Genomic DNA, 18462 nt, shown 5'->3' with positions numbered 1-18462 from the left:
AGATTTTAAGCATAATCCTCGCCTCTGGTCCTGACATAGAATCTCAGTCAACAGCTCATCCTTTCAGTGCTTTTACCAGCAACATTTCCAAAAGGCTGAAAGGCAGATTTTTGCAGATTATACTAGTTGCCAAATGTACTAAATGTTTTAAATTCATAAACAGTCCAAGTCGCTGTTTGCGACCGCAAAACCTTTCCGCCCATGTACTTCACTCATTATACGAGTCATTTAAATTCTACTGACTCCTAAAATTGATTTGCGTCGCCATACCAATTCTGTATTTGAAAGAGGCACGTTCCTTTTACTTACTGAATTGATATGATGTGTCAATGTATCTGAAAGAAACACGTTAGTTAGATTCCTCACCTTAGAATATCCCCAGGCGTCAGGCTGGATACAGAAAGATTTTTGTAGCAATACCCCTTGCTCGTCGCTAGGCGTCGTCTGCGGCTCCGCGTCCGTCGTTGGCGTCGTGCGCCGGAATGATGACGTCGGAGTACTTAGACGCCACCCTCGCGCGCTGACGTCAGTTCTTCTTTTTTCCGCGCCAGACTGCGCCGATCCGGGAAGAGCTTATCCCTTAGTCAATTCTTTACTAAACTTTTTGACTCTTTTTGGTCTTCTGTCGACTCGACTCTGGTGCCGGTAGGATGCCTGGGTTTAAAGCCTGTGACTCCTGTCATCGACTGATGTCGGTGACGGACCACCATCGCCGGTGCCTTTACTGCCTGGGGGCCGACCACGACGCGGAGTCGTGCCCCGATTGTCAGGCCTTGACCTCGAAGGCTAGGCGGGAGCGGTCCCGTAAGCTTCTCGAGCTTCGGCACTCCGCTCCGCGCCGCTCACGGTCCCGGTCCAGGAGGAGGTCCAAGGACCGGTCGCGGAGCCGCAGTCACCATCATCGCTTGTCGGGCTCGAAGTCTTCGGGTAAGTCGAAGCGATCAAAGAAGTCCAAGAGGCGACACCGCTCTTCGGACTCCCCTCGCCGGTCGCGCGACTCGGCCGAGGGTCAGGGTGGTCCCACCCCCGCGGCTCAGTCGAAGCCGCAGGAGCCGCGTCCGTCTCCATACCCGCCGGTCCCTGGGACTGACGCGACTCCGGCGGAGGTCAGTGCCTTCCTCTCGGCCTTGAGGGGCCTGGCTCCGCCGTCTACACCTGCCGGCACGCCTTGGGGCCCCGCGGGCTCGACTGGTCGACCTCGCGTGCTGGCGGCTCCGGCCCTGGCGACGACTTCGGTCCCGACGCCGCAGGTCCCCAAGGGATCCAGGCCTGGATCTCTGTCGGCGCCGGTCGACCTCACGACTCCTCCTCCGCCGGCGCCGGCACCGACACCGGTTCCACCTCCGGCGCCGTCTCCGGACGACGCCGTTCCCCGGTTTAGCCCCTGTACGGACACGGCGCCGCTGCTGCGCCGTACCCGACGCCGATGGATGAGCGTTTCATCTACCGCCCGGCTCCGATCATTCCTCCTGTTTATCAGGAATCGGATGACTGGGGCGACTGGGAGGGGTCTGAGGACACTATGGCCATCCAGGGCCAACTTTCACAGGACTGGGAAGACGAACTGGGGGATGCCAGTGGTCTGGACACTTCACCGGACGCTGGTTTCATCTCCGCTCCGACTGTGGCCTCGGAGGAAGGTGCAGCTTTCTCAGTGGTGCTGCGCAAGGCGGCTGAAGCCCTGGGGCTCGAGTTGCCTGCTGTGGCCGTGAGGACTAATATCCTCACAGAGGTGCTTCAACCGTCAGCAAGCTCCACAGACCCTCTGCTGCAGTTCAATGAGGCCCTCATCGACGTTCTGCAGGGCACTTGGTCCAAGCCCTCCACAGTTCCTCCTGTGGATCAGAACGTGGCCCGGCGCCACCGCCCTGCTCCGGGTGACCCCAGTTTCCTGTCCCAACACCCCACCCCCGAGAGCCTGGTTATCCAGGCCTCCACTTCCCAATCCTCCTTCCCGTCCACTCCTCCGGATCGGGAATCCAAGAGGCTGGAACAGTTCGGAAAGAAACTGTTCTCTTCCCTGAGTTTGGGCCTGCGGTCTTTGAACACCGCTTGCCTCTTGGACCGTTTCTCCCACTCTCTGTGGGATGCGGTGGAGGACGTGCTGCCCCTGTGTCCGGAGGAGGCCCGGACACGTCTCTCCCAGGCACTTGCTGATGGGCGAGATGCAGCGTGACATGCCATACGGTGTGGACTTGACACCACGGACTCGCTGGGTAGGGCGATTTCCATCACAGTGGCGCTCTGGCGCCACGCCTGGCTGCGGTCCACGTCTTTTTCGGGGGATGTCCAGAGTACCCTCATGGATATGCCCTTTGATGGCGCTCGCCTTTTTGGTGAGAAGGCGGATAGTGCGCTGGCTCGTTTTAAGGACTCCCGGGCTACGGCCACGTCCTTGGGTCTCTCGGCCCCACGGCCGCAAACTTCCGCCTTTCGCTCCTTTCGTGGCCAAGGAAGAGGCGCCTCCTCACGTCCGCCTAGCCACCGGCCGCAGAACCAACCTGCACGCGGTCATGGACGTGGGTTCTGCCGTGGCGGTACTAGAGGACAACGTGCCGGTCAGTCCACATCCACCCCGGCAGCATCAGCCTCAAAGCCCTCCTAGTCCGAGCTTTCAGGCCCATTCCATGCCAGTGGGCGGCAGAGTTCGCCATCACCTGCTCCACTGGCGCTCCATCACTTCGGACAGGTGGGTGCTGCAAATCGTCCGAAGGGGCTACACCCTCCCCTTCGAGACGACCCCTCCGGACATGCCACCGTAGTGCCACCGTAAATCGGAGGACCACTTGAATCTTATGCGGGAGGAAGTTACGTCCCTCTTGGCCAAAGATGCTGTCGAGCACGTTCCTGGTCCAGAAGTAGGCCGTGGTTGCTATTCCCACTACTTTCTGGTTCCCAAGAAGGGCAAAGGGGGCCTACGCCCTATCTTGGACCTCAGGAGCGTCAACACCTTCCTCCGGAAGTAACGGTTGCTAACTTTAGCTCAGGTTCTGGCTGCCCTCGACCCTGGAGGCTGGATGGTAGCGTTGGGCTTGCAGGACGCCTATTTTCACATCCCCGTCCTGCCGGCCCACCGGCGTTACCTGCAGTTCACGGTGGGTCAGGAGCACTTTCAGTTCACCGTGCTCCCCTTCGGCCTCACCAGTGCCCCTCGGGTGTTCACGAAAGTGATGGCGGTGGTCGCAGCTCATCTGCGCAGATCGGGGGTTGCAGTCTTCCCCTATCTCGACGACTGGCTGTTGAAGGCGGGCTCGCCCCAGCAAGTCGTCTCCCAGCTCCAGACTATGGCCGACCTCCTGCATTTGCTGGGGTTCTCTATCAACGTGCCGAAGTCACACCTGAGCCCCTCCCAGAAGCTCCTCTTCATCGGAGCAGTTCTCGATTCGGCGCAGTTCCGGGCTTTTCCTCCGGAACAGCGGGTCCGGGATATTCAGGCTCTGATTCCCATCTTTCGGCCTCTATCCTGGGTTTCGGTCAGGTTGGTGCTGCGGCTTCTGGGGCTGATGGCCTCCTGCATCCTGTTGGTGCATTACGCCAGGTGGCGAATGCGGGCTCTGCAGTGGGACCTGAAGTTTCAGTGGGCCCAGCATCGAGGCAACCTGTCCGACCATGTCTTGATCTCGGAGGGCACTGCGAAACAGTTGCAGTGGTGGCTCACGGACCGCGATTGGGTCAGCGGCAGATGCCTCTCCCTACCCCAACCGGAGCACGTAGTAGTGACGGACGCGTCCCTCCTGGGATGGGGGGGCCATATGGGAGAGGCGGAGATCAGAGGACTCTGGTCTCCGGCGGAGGCTCAACTCCTTATCAACCTTTTGGAGCTGAGAGCGATTCGGCTTGCACTGAAAGCCTTCCTTCCCTCTGTCCGGGAAAGTGTCGTGCAGGTGTTCACGGACAACACCACCGCCATGTGATGTTGCAACAAACAGGGCGGGGTGGGGTCGTGGACCCTTTGTCAGGAGGCTCTGCGCCTCTGGACATGGCTGGAACACCAGGGCATCACCCTGGTGGTTCAACATCTGGCGGGCTCTCTGAACGCCAGAGCAGACGAACTCAGACGCCGGTGCATGATGGATCACGAATGGCGTCTGAACTCGGACGTGCCGCAAGGTCTTTTTCTGCAGTGGGGAGAGCCTTGGTTAGATCTAGTCGCCATCGAAAAGAACGCGCAATGTCAGCAGTTCTGCGCGTTGGAATTTCCAAGGCAGCACTCGCTCGGAGACTCTTTTCGTCGCGAGTGGAGTTGCGGTCTGTTGTACGCCTTTCCGCCTATACCACTTCTGCCCAGAGTGCTGAAGAAGATCAGGCGCGACCGGGCCCAAGTTATCTTAGTGGCTCCGGATTGGGCACAAAGGTTCTGGTATCCCGAGCTATTCAGTATGTCAATCGATCCCCCGATATGACTGCCTCTTCAGGAGGACCTTCTGTCGCAGCAGCAGGGGACGGTCCTCCACCCGAACCTGTCCAGCCTCCACCTCCATACGTGGAGATTGAGCGGCGGCAGTTGATGCCATTTGACTTGCCTCCTGAAGTCTGTGATGTCATTCTGGCAGCCAGGCGTCCCTCCACAAAGACGGTATACGCCTGCCGGTGGAACAAATTTGTGGCATGGTGCACAGCAAAGGCTGTGGATCCCCTTTCCGCCCCTCTTTCTGAGGTTCTCCTCTTTCTTCTTTCTTTGGCCCAGCAGGGCTCTGCTTTGGGCACCTTGAAAGGTTATCTTGCTGCAATCTCTGCATTCTTACGGCTTCCTGATCCGCCTTCTCTTTTCAGGTCCCCTGTTTCACGTTTTCTCAAAGGCATTACTCACATGTTCCCTCCTGTCCCCTTCGTAATGCCTCAGTGGGACTTGAATCTTATTCTGACCTTTCTGATGTGCGCTCCTTTTGAGACTCTTCACAATTGTCCCATTCGTCTTCTGACCCTGAAAACTGCTTTCCTGGTAGCTATCACCTCGGCTAGACGGGTGAGTGAGCTCCAGGCTCTGCCATCTAAGCCTCCCTTTCTTTCTGTTCATCCGGACAAGTTTGTCCTCCGGACTCGTCCTTCTTTTCTACCAAAAGTGGTGACCCCCTTTCACATCGGGCAATCTGTCACGTTGCCCACCTTCTTTCCGCATCCTTCAAAAGAGGAAGAGAGGCTCCACCGTCTGGACCCAAAACGGGCGCGGTCCTTTTATTTCCGGGTGGACGACCAACTTTTTGTTGGATACGTAGGAGCTAAGAAGGGGAAAGCGGTACACAAACGGACCATCTCACGGTGGGTCGTGTTGTGTATTAAACTTTGTTACTCCTTGGCAAAAAAGGACCCTCCTGTTGGGCTGAGGGCCCATTCCACCCGGGCCACAGCGGCTACTACTGCCCTGGGCCAGGGAGTTCCCTTGCAGGACATCTGTCAGGCGGCGACGTGGGCTTCACCGCACACTTTTGCCAAGCACTATTGCCTGGACAGCCAAGTCCGGAGAGATGGCTACTTTGGCCGTTCTGTTCTCCAGGACTTTCTGGTGTGATCTTGGTTCACAGACCCACCACCGGGGGTTGGTATTGCTGCGGTATCTATTCTAAGGTGAGGAATCTAACTAACGTGTTTCTTTCAGATGAACAAGTTACTTACCTTCGGTAACGATGTATCTGTAAGAAACATTAGTTAGTTAGATTCCTCACCGACCCACCCATCCTCCCCTTTCTGCGAACTGACATCTAGGGTTAAGGCTATCCTTTTCAGGGCCCTAGATTTTTTGGCACCAGAGTCGGTCTCTTGCATGGCTCTGCGTTCCTGGCGCGGAAAGCTATGTACAAGAACTGACGTCAGCGCGCGAGGGCGGCGTCTAAGTACTCCGACGTCATTCCGGCGCGCGACGCCAACGACGGACGCGGAGCCACAGACGACGCCTAGCGACGCGCAAGGGGTATTGCTACAAAAATCTTTCCGGATCCAGTCTGACGCCTGGGGATATTCTAAGGTGAGGAATCTAACTAATGTTTCTTACATATACATAGTTACCGAAGGTAAGTAACTTGTTCTTTGCAACCAAAATCCAGTCACAAAACATTGAAAAATGATCAACTCCAGAGATGGGGTGGTAAGCCATTTGCAAAATGGGAGGGGGTCTCTAATATCCCTTCCCCTGTGTAGATGTAAAAAACAATGCTTGTTATAGAGTAGAAAGTAGTACCGGGGACCACTGCCAACTCTCAAACATTAAAAAAAGTACATTTCGATTTTAAACTCTGCCCCTTTTCCTTTAAAGAAGACGGGCTGTATTAAAAAAACTAAAAAAATGTAATTTAATTAAAGGCGCTCGCAAACATCATGGCCTGCTAACCCTAGCAGGCCACCATCCCTGTGATGGCCATGAAACAGAGAGTGAGTTGCAGTTTGTGACGTACCCCATTAATATACATAATGTAGGTTGGATTATGACCCACTTCGATTCAGAATTTTACCAACTGACCTATTAGCACCTAGGTCAGTTCATATAGGTTGATTCATAAAATTCAGTACTAGTTGCAAAAATATTGGACACAAATTGTGACCAGTTTTTTGCAGTCATTATTTAGTAAATCTGGCCCTAAGATCTGAAGCAGAGTTTGTACCTCAGTGGAAATGCAAAAAGATTGGAATAGGGTTTTGAGAGTTGCCTTCTAGAGATTGTGTAACCATGCGGAAAAGTAGGCGTTTGTGATGGAGAAACCATTAAGATTCAGTGCCAGATTGCAATAACATATTGAAAGCCATTGTCTTATTTTTCTATATATATGTTGTTGTATATATGTGATTTCCCTCTGAAAATCGTTTTCCACACATTCATTTCTTTTTCAGTTCACACATTTCATGACGCATTACGTTGCTATGCAGCACCACACATTCACTAGCTTTTTAGTGCTTGTTTACTCATGGTTCATAGTTTACCTGGTTCATACATCTGTGTCACTTTTTAGCAGTATTTTACTCTTTAGGCACAACTTGTAAATGTGGAGCCATAGCAAGCTGCATTTCTATATTTCCTAGGTAGAACTTATAGAAGATGTATGCCCTTCACAAGAAGCCGCTTAATAATTAAAACTGTTCTATTCCGATTGGTTCCATCTGTGTCTGAGTTGCAACCAATGGACTTTCAGTTTTTATCTAAGCTTGTAATTAGCTTCATCCAAGTCTGAGTTGAAGTCAATAAATGGCTATATTTTTAGTGACTGTTTATAGTTTTTCGTTTTACGATCTACATTAGTTGATAATTTTCCAGTCTGTTTTTAGTACAAATTTAGAGTCTCTACCTGCCATTTTTTACCCTACATTAAGTGCATATACAGCCGTTTATGTAAAAAAATAAATAATAAGGACCCAGTCAATTTACAGACCCAATGCATTAGTTTAATTGACCCTTGACACTTATAATTGGCTTCATCTGTGGTTCTGTGTCTGGGTTGTGACCAATAATTATTTACCCTAATCATGGCCAACATGCTACATTTGACAAGTGAATGTGTTCTTCAATTATTGTCCTTTATGGTCCTTTATTGTAGCCAGGGGTCAGGGATGCCGGCAGTCTCAAGTCCCATCACAATTTTGTTAGGGTAAGGCAACATTCTCATGCCCAACTTGTAGACCTCCGACCTAGGAACCCTAAGAGGGCATGTTCAGGTCAACTTAATTTGTTTGATAGTGAAGTATAGCATTGTCACAAATGTATGTATATATTTTTTTTAGTTTTATATAGCGCGAACTAGACCTGAAGATATCAGGGCACTTTACATGAGCCCCAGTTTTGATCCAGATGGACATATTGATTTGTTTTTGTTAGGCACGGGAGATTAAGTGATTTGACCAGAATCGCAGGATGTTGAGCGTCGTTGCTGAGACTCAAACTCGGTTCTCTAACTTCAAGGTCGACCGCTTTAGCCATAAGGCTACATCCTCTCCCCAATTGTATGTCCTACTCTAATTCATTGAATTCACTTAGTATGCCTGTTTGGTGAGGAAATATCTTTTAACGATAATGCTGGAGAGGTGGTCAATCAGAAGCATATTCGTGGGGCGTTAAATTACTCTTGCTCCCATATTAAACATAAATTTGAGGTTTCAGACTTAATTCATTCACTGTCCCTTGACTGCCTACTCACCACCGAGACCTGGGCAAAAGAAGACTCTGGCCATGATTTGGTGGACGCGGTTCCCCCCAGGTTATGTGTTATTTTTAGAAATGATTGTCATGGCGAGGGGGGGGGGGATTGGCCTTAAATGCTCATGAGGCTGTTAGATGCACCCTCAAATCTGTGGCCAAGAGTACAGGTGACTCTCTAGAGGCAGCCCAATTTAGGCTTAATCTCTCAACCAAGTACACTTTTTCAGGTCTCTTGGTATACCGTCCACCGGGCTCACAAGGCAGCTTCATTGAGGCTTGGTGTCAGACCTTGGAACCACATTTGATGTTCTTTCAGTTCACCATTCTAGGAGATTTCATTTTAATTTTGATGACTCTCTTTGTAAAGACTCTGCCCTGTTCCTTGAACTTATGTCCAATTTTGGGTTTGAACAGTTGGTGCAATTGCCTACTCACACGGCGGGCCATACTTTAGATGGGATTTTTATTAACTACAATAATTTGGTTATTGAGGAAGTCCAGCCCGTAGCTGGGCAGATCAGCGGGTGATCCAGTTTAAAGACTTTCTCCTACGCCTTACATTCGAAATGGGCTCTATACTTCTTAAGAAATTACTTAGTAGGAATTTAAATAAGATCACTGCTGACTGTTTGGAACAGGCCCTTTAATCCTCCATAGCAGCTAAAGAATCTCTTTCCCCTTTTCTGCAAGGCTTCTAAGATTGGGTTGACACATCTCTGGATATTTTTGCTCCCTTTAAAACCAAGGTTGCAATTAGAAGCAAGCCTTGTACACCTTGGTTTTCAACAGAACTTGTGACCCGTAGGCAGAAATTACGCAGACGTGCGAAAATGGCGGGCAAATCCACGCCTTAATGAAAATGAGAAACAAAGTACTTCTGTACTATAAACAAGCTATAGTACAGGCTAAAGCATCCTTCTCTATGGAGAATGTCAGGTCAGATAATAATTCTTCTTAGCTGCTTTTAAGGTAGTGAAGGAGCTGTCAGAACCTCCTACTCAGCAGGCGCCTAATTCTTCTCAAGAGTTCTGCGACAAAGTAGCAGAATATTTTCAAGATAAAGTTCTTACATCTTCTTGAATTTTAATTTGCCCGTTCCAGATGAAACATTCCTTGATAAATTTGCACTTTGTCCTTCTGACAATCTTTTTTCAGCTTTTCCATCTATCTCCGTCCAGTAAACCAAGGACGTATTGTTGAGTCTAAAATAATGGTCTTTGTCTGATCCTTGCGTGCCCAAATCATTACAACTTGCACCGGATCCTATTGAAAAGTTTTTGCAGAAGGTGTTTAATTGCATGCTTCAATTGGTTATTTTTCCTGCTATCTGGAAAGAAGCTGTTGTCACTCCTCTCCTTAAGAAAGCCAATGTCGATCCTGAAGATATAAAAAAAATCTTCATCCGATCTTCTTGGTGCCAGCTCCTGCTAAGATCCTAGAAACATTTATAAATCAGGAGCTGATGAAATTCATTGATTCCCAGGGGATCTTTGATACTTCTCAAAATGAGTTTTGGTCTGACCATAGCAGAGAGACTGCCCTTATTGTGGCTGCAGACAGCATCCATGGCCAGGTCGATCGGGCGGCTATCTTGGTAATGCTTGACTTGTCGGCAACATTCAATACTGTTTCACCTGCACGGATAGGTCAGTGTTTGCAGCAATCTGGGGTTCGTGGGACCATCTTGCAGCTTTCCAGTCTTTTTTCTATCAAACGGGCTGCAAATTGTCAGCTGTAGCGGTTTCAAGACAAAGGCTTTCAGACTCCTCTCTTCAATCTTTATGTGGACCCTCTGGCTGATCTGTTGCATTCATTTGGGTTTCAAGTGCTGTCATATGCAGATGATATTCAAATTATTGTATCCATTTCCAACAATTTGCCTTTGGTGGTGGGTAGGTGTATGTCCAGCATTATCTTCTGTATGAAGGGCAATTCCCTTAAGATTAATGCAGACAAGACTTAAGTGCTTGTGTTTGGCTGGACTACTGTAATGCACTTTACCTCAACATCAATAGTTTCTCCCTGAATAAACTTCAGGTTGTACAGAATGCGGCAGCCCACCTTATTCTGAACAGTCCCAAGCGGCACTCGGTTAGAGATGGGATTCGTTCCCTTCATTGGCTCCCTGTATTTTTCAAGGCCGTGTGCTTAGTTTTTAAGGCTCTTCATCATAGGACTCCCGGCCAAATGAATGCTCTTTTTCATTGGCACACTCCTGGTAGACTACTTAGATCCTCATGCTGTAAAATACTTAGGATCCCCAGATTTTGGAAGATTAAATGGGGTGGGCTCTCCTTCTCGGTAGCCACCACCAAAGCCTCTTCTGATCTATTCTGCTGTGTACTTGCAATCCATTGAACCTCTTCACTTTTTTTTGGTAGGATTGATTTTTGATTGGCTGCAGGCAGAGCATTCCAGGTGGTGCAGAAAGATAATGTAGAAATGGGTTTTATCCATCTGATTCCTACATGGTTTTGTTATTTGGCAAAGATTTCATTTGTGGTGACAATGCTGTTGGCTTGAAGGTTTGAGTTTTAGTCTGTTCAGCGGCATGCACTGCATTTCTTTAAGTTATGCGACTAAATCTCAAGAATGTAGACCCAAATGTTTGGAGCATTTGGACCTATTGGTTTAGCTATGGTAGTAGCCAGTTTTAAAGTAGAGTAAATGCAGATAGTGGCAAATTGCTTATAGTAAGACAAGGTGTTAAATCGCTTTTTCGGCGAGTAGCATGCTATTCCGGAACACATAAAGGATTAGTGGTGAATTAGTATAGTGACATATGGAAGTAGTTTGAGCGGTGTATATGATAGTCTGTTATTTCGATTGAGAAGGATAGTGGAGGGATAGAATTGGAATAGTTTTCCATTTATATAGCGCTTGCTACCCCTGATGAGGTGTTAAAGCGCTTTTCGGCAAGTCACATGCTATTCTGGAACCCAAACAGGATTAGTGGGGAATTAGTATTGGGAAAAATGAAATTAATTTGAGTGGTGGACATGTTAGTCTTTTATTTGGATTGAAAAGGAATAGTGGCAGGAAAGAAGAGGGGAGGGTCTAGAATTGTTCTTTTCTTTTTTGGAGTTCACAGCAGTATGAGGGTGTATTGGATGATTAAAAGGGATGTGGAGTGGGAAGAGTCAGAGGGAAAGGTTTAGAAAGGTTTGTTTGGGAGATCTGAATAGTAAGAGGTACGAGATGATGCATGGAGGGGTAGAGTCTAGAAGGGGTTATTTTGGGGATCATAGTAGTGGTATGGGTTTAAGATGAACGAGACAGGGGAGTTAGAGAATGGATTGATAGAAGTATAGGGTGAGAAGTAGGATAGTGCTTTGGAAAGAGTAGTAGACTGAGGTTTGAGATGAGTTAGATTGGAGGAAGAGCATACATTGCGAGAGATATAGGGTAGTGCATTGGATATGCCGAGTTAAAAGTAAAGTAATAAATATATAGATACATAAGTACATGGAAGGTATATAAATGCATATATGCAGGAATCAGAGCATCTGAGTTTTAAGAACAGGTGTTAGAAGCCCATAGTGCTGTTCATCGATGAAGAGTCAGTCTACGAGAGTGAAGAACAGGTGAATGAAGCACTCAGTGAAGAGTCTGAGTGTCTACGAGTGTGAGGAAAAGGCATATGAAGCCCACAGTGCTGTACCTCAATTGAGACTCTGAGACTAGGAGTCCGAAGAACAGGCATATGAAGCCCACAGTGTTGTTCATCACTGAAGAATCATAGAGGAATCAGAGTGTCTATGAGTTTGAAGAACAGGGGCGAGCAAGGGGCGTGTATGTGTTGACGTCTGAGGAAGCCGAGAGGCAAGATGGCGGCCCCGTAATGGCTGATGCAGTCGGGCAGCGAGGACATCGAGATGTGTTAAACCCCTAGGACGCAGACCCGACCCGACTCGACCCGATCCCGTTGGAAGAAAGTCCCGCGAATCCAGTAAGGAGATTCCGATATGCCGACGGCACTCACCGGGTGCCGACTCTCGAGACAGGCTCTTCGTCTGGCGCTGGCCGCGTTCGCGGCTCTCAAGTCTGCTAACCGATTACGTGAGCTCCCTGAGAAGGGGCGGAGCCAGATCCGAATATCGCGGAGAGCGGCGCCCTGCAGTCTGCGGCCAGGAAAGCTCGAAAGAGGCAGTCCTGACGATCTCGGTAGGAGATTCTTGGTATCCAGAACACAGTGGGATACTATGGCCCCTAAAGCCACTGTTGGCTCCAAATCTTCGTTTCATGGGGGGAAAAAAACCCAGAAGGAGGAAAGTGAGGCTGAGAGGGCGAAGGACATGCGAGGACGCCAGTTGCCAGTAGGACAAACGAAAAGGAAACAGCAGGGGGGAGGCAGGCCCGCAGCAGCTTCAATTGCGGATATTTTTCCTAAAGCAGGCAAAGTAGGCAAAGAGAAGGAGAAGGAGAAGGAGAAGACTGTCGAAGTTGTTGAGAGCGTATCGGCGGATACTCTCTCTGGTAATTCTTCTTTGTTTGTTGAAGAGCGTATTGACTCCACCACCCCTACTGGTCCTTCCTTAGTCAACATCTTAAGCCCCCTATCTGCTCCTGCAGAAAAAGAAGCCCCTCCAGTTGAGCTTCTTCCCCTCGTTGAGACCGCAACAGCTTCTTTGGATGTGGAGAAGGGATGCCATAGTGCAAACAATGAGCCACTGAAAACTGACACATTGCCTATCGGTACGACTACCGAGAAAGTGCCGAGCGAATATTATTTCTCTGTCTCTGATGGGGCGGAATGGTCCGAGGAAGAAGAACATAGCTCCTATTCATGCGCAGATTCGGACTCTGATGATGCTCCTCCGGTAACGCGGCCTCCGGTGGCTAAGAGTCAGTCTTCGAAAGTTGGTCACTCTACCCGAGAACTAAGCTGGGATCACTCGCCTGACCTGGCCCTGCAAGGTGGATCTGTGCCGGGTAGTCCTCATCGCTCACTCTTGGAGACTATGCATCAGGAGATACTTGCTCATAGGGAGGAAACCCGCCAGGATAATCGCAAGGCACAGGCCGCCATGCGGAAGATGCAGGGAGTGGTAAGGAAGCTATCAAAAGTTTGCACGAATACGGCAGACAGAGTGACTAACTTGGAAGAGAGGGTGGTATCCACGGAGGCCGAGGCAGCTGCTGCTACATGCAGTGTCAACGCCCAAAGCCTCCAGGTTGTGGACCTACAGTGGAAAATGGAGGAGATGGAGAACAGGCTTCGTAAGAACAACTTGAGGGTCTTGGGGATTCTGGAGGGGGCGGAAGGGTCGGACATAAGAGCGTTTATCATCAAGCTCTTTGAGCAAGCTTTTCCAGAGCTTTCAAGCTGGAATTGGTCTACAGAAATACAACGCGTCCACCGTACCCCCTTTAAGGTCCGCTCTAATGTCAAAGCAGGTGACAAACCTAGAGCCGTTTTGATTTTTTTCGGTAACTTTATTTTGAGACAGTCCATTGCAGAAAAGGCTAGACCAGATGCTAGGAGGAGCGGTGATGGGTTTTCCTTCTTTGTTCGCCCTGATTATTGCCACACGACTGTGGAGAGGAGATGGCGGTTGAGGGAAATGATTAAACCCTTTCAGGAGAAGGGAATACAACCCTATCTCATAAATCCAGCTCAGTTAAAGGTGATCAATGAAGGGAGGACCCTCTTTTTTCCATCTGAAATCAAAGCGAAGGAGTACCTGGCCTCTCTGGGCAAGAAGGCCGATTAGTTATTGGACTGGAAATAGGTTGAGAGTATAATCTTATACGCACTGGGTGCGGGTCGGGAACCGAGTTATTCTTGTTTGGAGCATTTAGCTTCAGTTAAGCTAAGGGGCTATAAGGGGTACTTTAAATTGTGTGTTCTTTTTTCTGTCCACACATGCCCACTGCAACACCATCATATGCTCAGATTAGGTCTGAGCGCCTCACCAAGGAGGGGTTGGGGGAGGGTCAGCAAAAGGGGGGGTCCACCACGGGTGGGAGGGGGGCTGGGTTGTGAGGAGGTGTGGGGGTCAAAAGGGGGGAAAATAAGGGGGAAAAATGCAGTTTGATTCATCGTGTTTACTGTTGTAGCCAAGTATTGGTTTTTGAGATACAGAAGTTATATAAAGAACAGGTTTATTATTATGTTCAAATAGTGTATCAAGATGACTCGCATTAAGGTTTGTTCAATTAATATAGGTGGGTTAAACGATTGGAGGAAACGCTTAAGGCTAGCCCATTTTGTTAAGAATTATGGTATCAATATTCTTTGCCTGCAGGAGACTCACCTACCTTGGTCTAAAAGGAACCTTATGTCTCTTAGTGGCTTTGAGTTGGCGGCTTGTTCTACCCAATCTTCTACAAATAGGGGGGTCGCGATTTTATTAAAAACGTTCCTGGGAGGGGTCAGGCGGACAAAGTCGGATAGTCACGGGAGGTGGGCCTTAGTGGAATTAGAAAGGGGCTTGACACTCTGTGCAGTGTATGCGCCAAATGATGATGATCCAGAGCTTTTCGACCTTCTAGAATTAGAGCTAGCCTCTTGGCAAACCCCCATAATTATGTGTGGCGATCTGAATATCTTTTCTGATTGGAGCGACTCTGTAGTGTATCAGGGCCGAAAACCAAGAGTTTTTAGGGCTATTAAAGCCCTTATCGATTCGCATGGGTTAAAGGATGTATGGGGTATGAAAGAACCGTTAAATCCCGGCTATACTTATTTTTCAAATCCTCATCAGAAGTTTACTAAGCTGGACTATTTTTTTATTTCCTCTAATGAAATGAATAGAGTCGGAATAATGAAACTCCCAAAATTCTTGTCCGACCATAATCCCCTGATACTGACGTATGAATTAGCGGGGCAGCATCGGGTTGGGACCAGGTGGACCTTTGAGAGGTGTTTATTGTTGGATAGTAGATTCACCGGGCATATGTTGACATGGGTTGATGAGTTTTTTGCGGCTAATAGGTATAGCGCTTCCAGGAATGGTGTGTGGGAGTCGTTCAAAGCTGCTCTAAGGGGCGAATGTATAAGCATTGGGGCCAGGATAAGAAAAGAGGATAAAAGGGAAGTGGAGGGGTTAATGGGCACTTTGTCAGCTGTAGAAGAGCAGCACATGAGAGATATAACCTCCGGAGGAGATAGTAGTAAGAGTCAGAGCGAACTGCTGAAAATCAGAGCAGAACTCCAGAAGCTGATTATTCAGAAGGCCTCGGGAGAGTACCAAACATCTAAGGCCAAACGCTACGAAACGGGAGAGCAGGCTGGCAGGGTTTTAGCTCTACAAATTAGGCAGGGGAAAGTCAGAAATACCATTTCTTTGATTGAAGAAAACGGGGAGGAATATACAGAGGTAAAGGAGATAACTCTGGCTTTTGAAAATTTTTATCAACGTCTGTATGATGAGGAAAGGTGGGATGAGAATCAGGGGGTCGAGGTAGTCGATTATGGTCCTCGCCTCGATACTTTAGAGAAGGATGAATTGGATAAGGATATTAGTGGGGGTGAGATAATTGAGGCTTTGCGTGAGTTAGCTTCCGGTAAGGCCGCCGGTCCGGATGGGATCCCTTTGGAGATCTACAAATGTTTTGAGCCAGTGATTATACCAGTATTACTTGACCTATTTAATGGAATAATGTGTACAGGAGTGGTTCCAGCCTCCTGGCGAGAATCCAACATTGTAATCTTCCATAAGAAAGGGAAACCCCGTGAGAAACTAGGCTCCTATCGACCAATTTCGCTAATCAATGCGGATACAAAATTATATTCGAAGATTTGGGCAAAAAGATTGGGCAGGATCATTGGTCGTCTAGTCTCCCCCTGGCAGCATGGGTTTATCCCGGGTCGCAGTACTACGGACCATATCAGTGGTTGTTCGATGCCCGGGTGGCAGGGGGAGGGGAGATGGCTATGATCCTGCTCGACGCAGAAAAGGCCTTCGATAGGGTCGTATGGGATTTCTTATGGGGTGTGCTGGCTGGGAGAGGTTTTGGGGAGAAAGTTATCAGAGCCCTCAAAGCAATGTATGTAGATCCAGTTGCAAGGGTGGTGGTCATGGGTGAGAGCTCTGAGAAGATAGCCATTAAGAGAGGTACCCGCCAAGGCTGCCCTTGCTCCCCGATCCTCTTTGCATTGTACATCGACCCTCTTATTCAGAAAATTCTAGGGTCTCCCAGGATTAGCCCGGTGGTTTGTAATGGTCATTCTAGTAAAATCTTGGCCTATGCCGATGACCTGGCAATTATTACTACCAATCCCCAGCAGGCACTTCTGGCCCTGGTTGAAATCGCAGAGGAGTTCGGCAAGCGGTCGGGTTATCTTTTAAACGAATCTAAAACTCAAATCATATGTACCAGGAATTTATGTAAAAGCGACTTAAGATATGTGGATTCAGCAACATATCTAGGGATAAAGATCAACGCCTCAGTAGAGGAAATAATAGCCGAGAATTACCCTCCACTTTTGAAATCCATTGAAAAGGAGTTAAAGAGGATAGATGTGTTTCATCTTTCCCTGATTGGGAGGGTAAATGTTTTAAAAATGTCAATATTTCCTTGAGTGCTTTATTTGTTTAGAGCTATACCCCTATTTTTGGAGGACAAACTAATTAAAAGTTTCGAGTCTATTTTTATAAGATTTGTTTGGCAGTTTGGCAGGATCAGGCGGTCTACAAATTTTATGTCGCTCCCCAGGGAGAGGGGAGGGTTGGACTTACCAAATTTGAGATTATATCATTGGTCCTGTCTTCTGACCCAAATGACTATTTTGTTTAAACATAAGGTTATGCCCGGTGTTAGCAACCTGACGGTCCAGGACTTACCTTCTATTTTCGAGTTTTTAATTGGGGAAAAGGCCATAGGGTTGCTCTGGCGCGAAGCCGACCGTAGATATTATAAGCGGCCACGTCTGAAGATTTTGGAAGGGGTTTGGGGGGTCTGGAGGTCTGTCTTTAAGTACTGCAAAATCCCCAAGGTAAATCGTTGTCTCCACCTGTGTAACTCTAGTCTGCTTCCCTATGTGGGGGCCGATAGGAATTTGCAGGTATGGAGAGATCTGGGTATCAGGACCTTTGGGGATATCTGGTGGGGCCCTGAACCATCCAGTTTTGATGACCTCCAACAAAGGTTTGGTATCCCGGTCAATCACTGGTTTTTGTTTAGTCGAGTTATATGCTCATTAAAGGCATTGAGACCAAAACCCATCTCAATGGAGGAGGTCCCCATAATCGAATTGTTAATTGTGGGACGTAGAAAGATTAAATGGGTCTATAAGCAGCTAATAGCAGAATCGAGAGATGATATGGAAAAAACGGAGGCAGCTTTGGCTTTGAAACTAGGAGACCCAGATGTAGATCTCGATTTGGCCCTTACTCTGAACAGAAATGTTTTTAGATCTACAAACTTGAGGGCCCAGCATTACAAAACTGTATTTAACTTATATCATTCTCCTGCCAAATTATTCGCCTGGGGGGTTAGGGTAGATGATAGATGCCCCAGATGTAATGGTGGTCAAGCCGATATGTTGCATATGTTTTTTAATTGCAGCTCATTGTCCTCATTGTTAAGGGAAGTTGGAAAGTTTTGGGAGGGGCTGCTAGGTCATAAGATCGATCTATCCTTGACCCTGATGCTACTGGGGTGTGATCATAAGCAGAAATTGGCACAGGCCGAGGAAGCGCTGGTTTTTATGTCTGTGGCGGTGCTTCGGATTTTAATTGCTTCGGGTTGGAAAGAGGTATCGCCCCCTTCATTTCAAATGTGGCTCTCTAGATTATTGAGCATTCATAATAGTGAGAGATGCCTATATGAGTTGAAAAGTAAAAAAAAAGCGGGATTTTGGAAATAGATTATGGGCCCCAATAGCGACTTGGAGGGAGATAGGTAGTATTTAGGTCATAAGCTTTTAAACCTGTTTTTTAAGTCTTTTAAGTCCTTTTTATAGTACTTATTGATAGTATGTATTGTATTCTATGTTGGCTTGATTTGTTTCTGTACTGATGTATTCAAACTGCAAATAAAAAAAAAAAAAATTACAAAAAAAAGAGTTTGAAGAACAGGTGTTCGAAGCCCACAGTGCTGTTTATCAGTGTTCAGTCTTGAAGTAAAACTCTATTAAGTCCTACAATAGTCATGACAGACGGAGAGCCTGAATAGAGGGTGCACGAGGTCCCTCAATATTCATTGTTATTGAAATGTTTGGGGAGGTTTATGAATTCCTACAATAGTCATTGGAAGAGTTGAAAACAAGGTGTACAAGGTCCTGCTATAGTCATTGAAGACATGAGGATAGGGAGGAAAGTCAATGAAGTCCTACAACAGGTATACCAAATGTAGAGTCGAAGAGATGGTTCGAATTTTCTACCATAGTCATT

At 48.0% G+C, this 18462-nt stretch overlaps 1 protein-coding gene across 2 annotated transcripts in view; it reads left to right on the top strand.

Moving 5' to 3' along the window:
* Positions 1 to 18462, top strand: part of MTMR12 (myotubularin related protein 12) — a 674853-nt gene that overhangs the window by 632640 nt on the left and 23751 nt on the right. The window lies entirely within an intron of this gene.

The sequence above is a fragment of the Triturus cristatus genome, chromosome 2_1, assembly GCF_964204655.1.
Source record: "Triturus cristatus chromosome 2_1, aTriCri1.1, whole genome shotgun sequence".
In the NCBI taxonomy this organism is placed as follows: Eukaryota; Metazoa; Chordata; class Amphibia; order Caudata; family Salamandridae; genus Triturus; species Triturus cristatus.
This window is presented reverse-complemented; position numbering and strand designations above follow the sequence as displayed.